This window comes from Parambassis ranga, unplaced genomic scaffold, assembly GCF_900634625.1.
Source record: "Parambassis ranga unplaced genomic scaffold, fParRan2.1 scaffold_24_arrow_ctg1, whole genome shotgun sequence".
In the NCBI taxonomy this organism is placed as follows: Eukaryota; Metazoa; Chordata; class Actinopteri; family Ambassidae; genus Parambassis; species Parambassis ranga.
The window spans coordinates 639,350-651,133 of record NW_021144797.1 but is presented as its reverse complement, the minus strand read 5'-3'; the positions used below and the strand labels follow the sequence as shown (position 1 = coordinate 651,133).

Sequence of the window (11,784 nt, the reverse complement as noted above, 5' to 3'; positions counted from 1 at the left end):
CAACCACCAACACAACGAACCCTGCAGCATCTCCATCATAATGACCACCAGAACGACTCCACTCAGCAGCAGCAACCCCAACAGCCCCACAGCCATCAGTGCCTCCTCAGTGGTTTCTATGGTAACCAAACAGAATCCCATTTAAAAGGTTACAATTCCACCACTGTTTCTTCAGTGACCAATGAAAATACAAAACCATAATTCATTCACTGAAGTGAGAACAGGAAGGCCTTTCTGTGGTCTGAATTTTATCTGAATCACAGTGAAATGATGATCTGCTATGTCAAAACATCCTCACATGATATAATTACATAGATAAATCAGCAAAACACTGCAAAAAGATCATCAAGAACAAAGAACAGGGGGTCAAAAGGAACAAACTCAGCAGAGGCTGCAGGAGGACTTCTCTGGCCTCCTTGGTCCTGCACTCACTGTGATCCTTTGTTGTACCAGGTGTAGTTTTGGTGGCTACACATGTGTTCAGAAACTGTTCTGTTGTAGCAGCTGAGCTTTACTCCAATCCACTGTCACCACAAACACTTTCCCCTCTCTGTTCTTCTTCTTCCTCTGCCTCTTCTTCTTCTTCTGTGGTGTTTTCTGGCAGCTGACATCCACACAGTGACATTTCTGCCTCCTCCTGTCTTCAGTCAGACTGTTTCTCTCACAGTCTGTAGAGAGAAGCTGACATTGTTGCACTGATTAACCTCAACCACACACACCTGTGTGAGCCGCACCATCATTCTAACAGTTCCATTGTTACACTGAGTGACAGCAAAGCAGTGAGCCCCCTGCTGGTGATCAGCTGCATGTACCAGAAGCAGACAGATTTCTGATATGATGTTAAAGGTGTCACAGAGGAGGATCCGACTGTCTGACCTCTGATTCTTCTGTCAGCATCAGACACATCACAGTTTGATCAGTTTTCAGATCACACACAGCAGCATCAGTAACACTGAGCAGACATTACACACTCCATCAAACACACACACACACTGCTCACTTATAACAGGGATAATAAGTAAAGTTCTTTACAATAAATTCACATTCACATTTTATTATCACTTCACACATGGCACAGTATATAGTTAAAGGTGGAATATGTAGTCAGAGTTAATACCAAATATTGACACTAGGTGGCAGCACTTCAGCCTCCATCCACTGCTGCACTACCAGCACCACTCTCAGTGCTTTTTGTTTCCATTGACTGTACAACATGATTCAATCCATGTTATTTATATGACAAACTATGTGTAGTGTTTCTATGTGTGTAGCTGACATGTTGCTCAGCTTCCATTGGACACATATACTAGATGGAAGCTGCAGCAGGATTGGCTGATGACTGATCACAGGTGTGAACAATCAGCCGGTGACGAGTGGAGCAGGAGCAGCTGCCCATGCTGCAGAGACACAAACAGCAGCAGCACTCTGTGACCCATGTCCACTCTGTGTGTCCTCCAGACAGTCCTCCTCATGTCTCTGCTCATGTCTTTATCAGGACAGCAGTCAGGTCCAGCCCTCTGGGGGATTTCTGCTCTCACTGTTTAACTCTGATTTCCTGATAGCAGCACAGCTCAATGCTGAACTGACAGTTACCATGGTAACCAGGTCATCAGTGTTATTCAGCTCACCTGTCAGTGATCAGATCTGTTCCGTTAGTATCTTAAGTGACTGCAGACAGTGTTGTTAGATTTGTTTATGTTTTACGAGTGTTCACAAAGTGAGAGAAACATGTAATAGCATGTTGCTAACAGACGCTAATTTCATGTTGTCTGTGTTACCTTAAAGCTAGACTCATAACCAGAGAGTAAGTATGCTTATATGAAGTTATGAGGTTAAGTTGGTTACATGTGTGACTGTGAAATGAAGATGCATTTGTTTATTTCTGAACAGAATGTTTGAGATTAGTGCAGCATATACATTGAAAATGTTTGGATGTTTGTATTTGGAATCAAAGCAGAACATAAGCAGAGAGCCAGACAAAATGGTGAACTAGAACAGAGCAAATGTACTGCTGAAAATGTCCTGAGCTCATGCGTCTTACTGTACAACAACTAGAGTGGAAAGACACACAACTGTCCTCACCGGGATTATGGCTGTAAATTGTGTGCATAGACAGAAGTTGTATGTGTCCAGGTCAGGACAGACATTCAGCTTGTAGCTGATTGACTAACTTACTACAATGAGACATTGTTTGTGTGTTTGCTGCAGTTTGAGTTGTTGATCCCACAAATCCAAAGTGTTACTGTTCATTTGACCTGTGTGCCTGTAAGTCTCCTGGACAGCAAAACAGGACAATGTGGAAATAAACAGCACTACATGCATTCCAATCATTTACAAGGACTGAGAGCTGTGATTCACAACAAAGCTGCTGCTGCTCTCCATACATTCATCTACACAGGCTTCAAGGAGACACTGAAACATGGCATCTTCTGACAGCTTTAGGAGCACCTGGACCACAACATTATATTAGACTGTGATGGAGATGCTATCCATCTGTGATATTAGCACAACAATGATTCTTTTCCATTTGTCTAATACAATATTTAGCAGCATAAAGACTGTTTGAGGCCTCACAAAGTGAGGAAGGTCTAAAAGTATGAACTAACCTTCAGCATGATACCTTGATGCTTCACATCAGTCTTTCTGCTTCTCTTGTGCTCTCTGACATCTACTGAAGTCTCACTTTCTGTTTGAGGAACATACTCTTCCTCACTGATCTCACAAAGTGATGAAGACTCTTCTGATGTGTTTTCAGCCTAACATGAATGAGAGGTTGATTCTTATTGTTCATGTCTTGGATGTTTAATAGTTGTCAGATCATGGTTTGGAAGAGGCTCCACAAAGAAGAACATTTCAGTGCCTGTCTAAGTGAACCATCACAGTGGACTTGTGTTTGTAATCAGCATGTCATTCACTGCCATGCAGCCAGCTGTGTAGTAATACTGCTGATAGAAGTGTCAGTGACAGCAGCAATTAATTCAAATTAAATTAATTAAAATTAGTGAGAGCAGGGAATTGTGCCTGTCATTCTGGAATACTGATGTCTATACTGGAATGCTGCCACTTATTCTAGATTTCTGCTTTTCATTCTGGAATTTTGACTTTGACTTAACTTTCTGTGATAGCTGTCTGTCAAACGGAGACTCTGGGCGGCGCAGATTTACCTTCGAATGAAATGGAAACAAGTAAAGGAGCGCCAACACCAAACTGGACAGGACAACCTGGACAAGACCATGCACTCATGGACAGAACCAACCTGGGTCATCAGACTCTTCATTGTTACCTTTTCCTAGTTGTTGTGGCCGAGCGGTTAAGGCGATGGACTTGAAATCCATTGGGGTTTCCCTGCGCAGGTTCGAATCCTGCCAACAACGGTTCTTTTCATCTCCAAGGTCACTTTATGCTCCACCATGTCTGAGGACCAAACCCTGGCACAGTCCATCTGACACTTCCAAAAACTGTCATTTTAAAATTGCTGGGCCGAGAACAACTGGTGTGCAATGAGGAGGCAAAGGATAAAACGTCCCAGCACATTTCAAACCCAGTTTCACCCTGAGGCAGAGACTGCTTCACCTTAAGGACAAAACACCTGGGAAAGGCAGATCTCAAGGTACTACAATAGTCAGAATGATTCATCATGTGGTGACCAGATGAAAAATCTCATCTCTGGCTGAAGACTTGTTGAGATAGCATAGACAGACACACTCTCAGTCTGTCCACATCAGTGTCAGTGAAGATTTCAGATTGTTTATTAAGTGTTCATCCTTGAGCTTTTCCAAACTTGTTGTGGACAGCACGCTGTTCATGTCAGGATGGCCGAGCAGTCCAAGGCGCTGCGTTCAGGTCGCAGTCTCCACTGTTTTATCTTATCTTATCTTCTCTTATCACTCTCTGACACAGTGCTCGAGTAGGACATCTAGTGGTGAATAAATTGCGGTGTGTGTTATTGGTTCATGGATTGTTTGGGATTTGGATCTCCATGCACATGCACACTAGTGTAGTCTCGTTCGACCACACATGGTTGAATGGTTTCAGGCTGACACAATAAAATACATTAAACTTTCAGTTTCACTGCACCAAGTTGTTATATATATATATATATATATATATAAGTGACATTTGAGGTCAGGGTGTCCGCAGACAGACAGACAGGGTTTAAAGACGTTTCGCTGCTGAACAGCAGAACCCACAGTTCAGGTGAACATGTAGCGGAGGAGCAGGATTTGTTGCTACTATGTGGGTTTTGCTAATTTTGCTGTTGACCTGAATGAGTGATGATGATGAGCCGGTCATGTTCAGGGAGGGGGCGTGACGTGCTCGTAGCATCATAACTAAGACTGAACAGCAGGTCTGAGGACAGTGTTATCTGACCTGTGTGGTTCATCCATGAAGGCTGAGTCACTCTGACTGACAGCAGTCAGCTGGTTTAAGGAGTTATAGAACATGGTTACATGACGAACGCCCATTTAAAAAGTATTGTTATTATCCTGCTATAGTGGACCATTGTCTGCCAGGATGATATCTGCATACAGCTGAAACTGTAACAGAATGAAAAGTCTGTCAGCTGGAGCTCAGCTTTAGAAAGAGAGGAGACACTGAGGCAGAGGAAGAGAGGTGAGGAAGATGAGAGAAGAGATACTGTAGCTGCATTAGAAACATGTTGAAGAAAACAAAATATATATCTCAATCACAACTATTAAATAAATAATAGTGTATATAATTTTAATCATTTTTTAATTCACATTGGCACATTGGTAAAAAAGAAAAAGAGATAAGACCATGTTTCACCTCTTTCTGAGCCTCATTAGTGCAGTAGGCAGCGAGTCAGTCTCATAAGCTGAAGATTGTGACTTCAACCCTCACAAGGGGCACTTGTTTTAGAGCCAGAATACAGATTACAAAGAGCACACTGTATGTTTACATGTCATCCAGGTCATGTTCATAGAGAGCGTCTGGACTTTTTTTTCTTTTTTCTTTTTCAAGTTTTTCTTGAAGATGTTTCTCTGCTCCTCCAAGCAGCTTCATCAGTTCTAACTGTTCGGTGGGAAACATGGTTTATATGTGGTGGAGGTGGGTCTGGGTGAAAGTCACTCTTCCAAGCATGTCCATGCTTGCGTAAGGTGTGTTCATACTAAAGTCACACTGTTTCTCAGCATAAACCACAGAATGGCCCGTACACGAATTGAACCCGCAACCATGGCGTTATTAGCACCACGCTCTAACCAACTCAGCTTTAGTTTAACACACCTGTCATTTTGTCGGAAAACAAGAAAATGATAACCCTAGACTAACAGAATGTTGTTTTGTTCAGAAAGAAGTGCATTCAGACTGAAAAAGCAGCTGCAGGAGGAGAGCTGGCCCAGTTTGGTTCAGGAAGCAGTGCAGCTGTGTTCATTGATCAGCTGCTGCACGTTGGTTAGCTGAGAACAACTCAGTTTATTCAGGAGTTTACATCGAGACACCTGGACTGAAGGATTGTTTTTTGAACACGTTTCGCCACTTCTCCAAGGCTACGTTCAGACTGCAGGTCTTAACCCTTGTGTGGTATTCGGGTCAAATTGACCCGTTTCAAATTTTTACAAGGATAAAAATGTTAGAAGTATACATTTGTTCTACCTGAAACTCCATGGCCTTAGCTTATTTTCTGTGATAAACATGTACAAAAAAAAATAAATAATTGAGCACACTTGCTACTATACCCCACACATTTACATCCTTCATATGGTATTCGGGTCACTTTGACCCACATAGATAGATGTACACACACATTAAGCACATCTAAGCACAGAGAAGCTCTCTGATCTCATTTTCCCGCTCTCTTGACACTGTGTCATGTGTCCACTTATTTAGAGCAATATTTTGTAACATTCTGTACATCAAAGACACTATTTGTCTTACACCTGCTGATCAAGGGGAGAGGACAAACGATATAAATAGCTCTACTTCACAGTAGAGAATCTTCCACTCTCAATATGACCAAAAGATTCAGCTGTCAGAGGGCTTTAGAGCTCATATTTGAAGAGAGCCAGGCACACAGCAATGTGAAGAATATGAAGACAATTTAGAAATAAATTCTGATTCTGAGAGTGAATTTGAAGATGACCAGGAACAGGCACTGAACATGCAAAGAAGAACTCCAGATGAAGCACTACAAGGAGCTGCTGGAGCAGCCCAAGAGCCAGCCACTGGAAGAGGCCCACAGATATCTTTGTCAAAAAATGGAAAGGCTGTATGGTCTTCATCCCCAGTGGGAGAACCCCCTTGCTCAGCTGCTAACATAATACGGATAGTACCAGGGCCCACAAGATTTGCAGTGACGCATGTTCAGGATGTAAAGTCATCCTTTGAGCTGCTGATTCCTCACTCAATTCAGAAAATTGTTCTGGATATGACCAATCTTGAAGGGAGACGTGTTTTTGGTGAGCAGTGGAAAGAGGAGGATTTCATGCATCTGCATGCCTACTTTGGCATCTGTCATCTGAAAGTCTGTGGGATGCTGAGACAGGGAGAGTGATTTTTAGAGCCACAATGTCTCTGAAGAGCTTCCATGTATTTTCAAGAATCATCAGATTTGACAACCAGGAATCAAGACCTGTAAGACAGCGTGTAACCGGGGATGAACGACTTGTGGGGTTTACAGGCCGCTGCCCTTTCAGGCAATATATGCAAGGTACGGCATCAAAATCTGGTCTGCCTGTGATGCTGTTTCATCTTATGCATGGAACATGCAAATTTATACAGGGAAGCCAGAAGGAGGGGTTGCTGAAAGAAACCAGGGAACACGAGTGGTGCTAGATATGTCACAAGGCCTAAGTGGTCACAACATTACCTGTGACAACTTTTTCACATCATACAACCTGGGACAGGAGCTTCTCAAAAGAAAGCTGACAATGGTTGGAACAATGTGCAAAAACAGGACGGAGCTCCTACCTGAGGTTCTAACTGTGAAGAAAAGGCCTGTGCATTCCTCTAACTTCCTGTTCACAGTCAACACTGCTCTGGTATCTTACATACCAAGAAAGTTCAGAGTTATGCATGATTTGACAGTGACAGTGGATATTAAAATTACAAAAACAAATCAAACTTCATTTCTTGATGGTCTATTAGGTATACATTAAAACAATCAGTCACAATGTCAGTGCACTTGCTTGTTAGTTAGCTGCTGTGTGTTAACCTAAGCCCATCCATTAATGACGGGCTGAGTAACATTAAACTAAAGTAAGCTAGATTCACACGTTAAAATACATGGTATACATGAACAAATATGGCCTTTCATTATCATCCATTTACCAGCCTCTCTGTTGACTTGGTGCCCAGTCTGCCCTATGACACATAGTTATCAAAATGACTAGTTCCCCTAACTGGTTGTGTGGACACATTACAACCTTTTATGTTGCTTACTGAAATCACTGTTATTGCTGACAAAGAATTAGATCATCTAGTTCTTTTGTTTTTCTGTTATCTATAACAAGTGCCAGTAATTAGTGATACCTCAGTGGGGGAAATATGTTGCTTAGTTGTTTGAAGATGCATTGATCCAAGTTGCTTTATAATACATCAGTAATTGAATCATAATGAAACTCACTTGTGAGGTACCTGAACATTTACAACCCTAGAATAGTCAGTGGTTTTTCTTTTGTGCGTTGTCAGGACCACATACTATATAGACTGCACCTCCACCTCCTTCTCAAGCCTCCTACTTGCTGCTACACAGGAGCTTTCTGCCCGAACAGGGACTTGAACCCTGGACCCTCAGATTAAAAGTCAGATGCTCTACCGACTCTACAAGTTCTTTCAGAGACTAATTCTGTGCGGACAGGTTGACTGAAACAGAGAGCATTGATTCAGGGTGAACTTCCTGTGTGTGCAGACAGTGGAGGTGGGTTCAGGTGTTATAAATTGGCATCCCCATGGTTCAGATGAAGAAGTGGTTCCAGTTCCTCACATGCTCACATCTGCTAGTCCACAGAGGACAGTGGTCCTATACACATAAAGAACACATACTTACATACTTATTACCTTTATTTACCTTTTCTATAAAGCTAAACACACCACTATGCATGTGTGGCCCTTTGGTGTCTACAGGTGCAGACTAAACAAAACAAAAGGCAAGTGGTCTTGCATGTGTCCTTGTGGTCATTTGGTGGTGAGAAGAGCAGAAAGCAACATGAAGAGAGGATTCACTCGGGCACAAGCTTTGGAAATGATTGTGCAGCCTGGCTCTATGAAGGGCCAGGCTGTGAAGCTGTGAAGGCTGCACAAGTAGATCCGTGAGGATTCTACTTGTGCATCAGAATTGTGCATCAGATTGAAATCTCCTACCCTACCTTTAAGGCTGTGAACCCCTCACTGCACACTTTAAACTCCGTTCTCTCTGTTTAAACACTGTCAGAGTTCAAACCTTCGTAGGAAATAAGTCCAGTATTACAGAATGAAACCAAAGACCAAACCTGTTTTCAGCAGCATTCTGCATTCTGGAGATGGACTGACACTGGTCTACGGACTATCCGGACCAGAACTCAATGAGCTGTAAGAGAAAAAAAAGGTGAGAGGTGAACTGCGTTATAGGAGGGACCACTGTAATGCAAACATGTGATTTGCTGATTCTGGTGTTTTTAGGTTTGATTTAAATTTCACAAAATCATTTATTTGCATTCAATTATTTTCTGTCTGTGTTCTAAGAGTCTCTGTGTTCTAAGAGTGGTCTGTGTTGGGTCTTGGTCTGGGAGTTGAGTCTGTGTTGTGGGTATCGTCTTTATTTTTACTTTATCTGTTGTTATGCAGCTCAGGACCTTGTTTCGATGCTGCTGCAATGACTTCATGTTCCTCGGCCACACTTGGAGGAGCTGTTCACGTCCACAGGGAGGAAAGGAGACAGCGTGCTGATGGAGCAAACTCTGTTTACCATGTGGGGTAACATCGGCTTACAAGGATTCAACCTCCAATCTCAAAATCACATTATGGTAAGAAGTCTTATGTCTGTATTTGTGTATTTGTAAATATTAATAAAACAGTTTTACAAATATTTGATCTCACGCCTTTGCGTCTAGATCAATCGATGCGAAAATCGAAGCAAGTGAACCTGTGACTAATTAATCTGGGTCTACGCTGCGTCTTCTGCTGCTGTCCAACAACACTCCGCCGCATCCGTGTCCGGCTGCCGTTAAAAGAAAACAAGCGGTCGCTGCAGCAGTCATACAGCTAACATCAGGAGGAACATGCTAAACAAACAGTGACACATTCAACAGAAGGAACTCTATAGTACGAGAGCAGGTAGGAGTTTTCTCTGAGACATAGAAAGTGTCATCTAAGAACTTCCCGTTTGTGAGCCCAGAGATAGCGAGTAGGATGTCAAAATGAGTGACAGCATGTAGCTCAGTCAGCAGGATAAAACCTGTTTGTAGTGCCTTTCACTGAACATGGAGGCCTTTCTGTTTTTTGGCATGCTCGCTAAAACCACCGCTCAAACAGCGGCACATGTTGTTTTGATTATAAGGTTTTAAGCTAGCAACAGTTAGCTTGAAGCATAGCTGGCTAATCCACATCAGAGAAACTAAGCAGACAGCTCACCTTCATCACTGAGGAAGAGGAGTGCACCTTCCTCTCCACTATGGAGCCAAATCGGGGTCATAAGTTTTGTTAACCTGAAAAAATAAAATTCATTCAAACACTAAAACTTGAAACTGAAAATTTATGTTTTGATGTTGATTTTTTTCAGTTCAAAATTTTTTTGGAATCAACTTTGAAATTCTTTTGAATAAATAGGTTATTTTCAGGTTTCATGTCAATCATTATTTTCATATTTACCATTTTATTTTTTAAGTTTCAGAGTTTTTGTTTTCAGGTTCAAATCTTAATTTTTTACAGTTTCACATCTTGTTTCTTCAGGTTCAAATCTTTTTTTCAGCTTCAGATTTACTTTTCAGGTTCAAATCTTTTTTTCAGCTTCAGATTTACTTTTCAGGTTCAAATCTTTTTTCCACTTTCGCCTCTCCTTTTTTCACCTTTGAGGTTTTGACCCCGATTTTGCGGGGGGTGGGACATGGGTGTGGCCTGCTGAGTGACAGCAGGACAATGATGCTGAGGCAGAGCGCGCTCTGGGCTGAGGCCATGGTGCCTTCAGGGAACATCGGACGTGTGGTCAGTTAAACTCAACATGCGCTATCTATCGTATTGACGTGACTGGCTGCAAAACACTGACACCAGGCAAAGTTGTAGACAGTGTTGCATCAAAAGGGAGAATATTAATAATTTGTGGAAGCGATAAGACGCTAAACACATCACGCAGGCCTCCTGGCGGACCCTGAAAGGAACTATCGGCTGGCTGTCACTCTCCTCCTGCTCTGTGCACCAGAGAAGTAATAAGCGTCAGTGCTGTTACAGCAAGAATAAATACATAACATCATCAAACATGGCAATTACTGCAGGTTAGATTTGCTAAAACCAACAAGGGCAGCGATGCTACACAGCCAGTTAGCACTGAATCTTTATTATGACTCTTCAGTGCATTTCCTCTGGTGTTTACAGAGCAGTCTGTGCTCCCTACAGATATTCAGCTACCTCACATCACCAGACACCTACCTGCTCTACTTTAGTCTGAACACCAATCATACTGTATGTAAGACCTGGTCAAGGACAGTGAAGCTCTGTTTATTGACAATATATAAATGTTTATTGTTTACTGATTGACAGGTCAGAATTCAAATCCTGAGCCTTGAGCAGATCCACCAGCTGCTGGAGCTCCGTCTGAACCAAGTCTGACCTCTGACCTCCTCACCATGGTCCTCCTGCAGCAGGTGCAGCCAGCTGTTGTTTCTGAGGGAGCTGCAGGCTCAGATGATGCTGTGGACAACCTGGTGACTGGTGCATCCTCATGCTGACACACACAGGCCTGTATAGAAGGAAGGCGCCCCACACCTAGAACTGGCCTGTTATCTCTTCAGGTTCTAACATGTTTGGTGCTTCTGTTCTTTTTTTGTTGATCATACATGAGAATAAATATCTGTTCACTGAAAAAACTGTAACTGTGTTTGTTGTCTATTACAGAAAACATTCAGTCTTTGTTATTTTAAAAAGCTGCACAAATAATGAAAACCAGATATGTTGGCAACAGTTTACTGTATTTGGATTTAAATAAAATGCATTACATATATATGAACAAAATCAGAGATCATTACCCACATAGCAAGCACAATCGGCCCGCTTCTGGCTGAATGTTGGCAGTGTTGGCTGAGGATCGGGTCGGCTGAAGCACGCGTTTTCTTGAATGGGCCAAAACAGACATGCAGTATTTAGCTGACACTTTGTTTCTTGTTTGGCCCGATTGTTGTTTGCTACCATATCGCCGACGTTGGACATGGATGCGGTGGGCATATGTAATACGGTGACTGGCCCGACAGTAAGGGGGCGGATATTTGCCAGTACTATACTGAACGCTGTTGGCCTGATTCTGGCTGAGTGTTGGCACTAAGAATTCTTTAAACAGCCCGTCATACTATTGTTGGGCTTATATTATTATTATTATTATTATTATACAAACGCAGTACGCGATGCTGGCTGTTGCTTAACTGAATTTTCACTCGGACGTCGTTTGAGCTGGTGCTTGTTGCTAACTTTACTGGTCAGGATAATTCCAACAAACAGCAGAGAAGGTAATGGAGTGCTGGAACTTGCGGCTTATCTGAGGCTGCATTCCATGAACAAGAAAAATAAACAGTCCTTTGACATACAAATTTAGCAAATGTAAAGCAAAACAAAAACAGAATGAAAGACAGCGAGCATAAG

General features: G+C 42.4%; 1 non-coding gene across 1 annotated transcript; it reads left to right on the top strand.

Moving 5' to 3' along the window:
* The first annotated feature begins 3,292 nt into the window (after positions 1-3,292).
* On the top strand, positions 3,293-3,374 carry trnas-uga (transfer RNA serine (anticodon UGA)). The gene has a single exon. It is a non-coding gene; the product is annotated as a tRNA-Ser (tRNA).
* Positions 3,375-11,784: the final 8,410 nt, after the last annotated feature.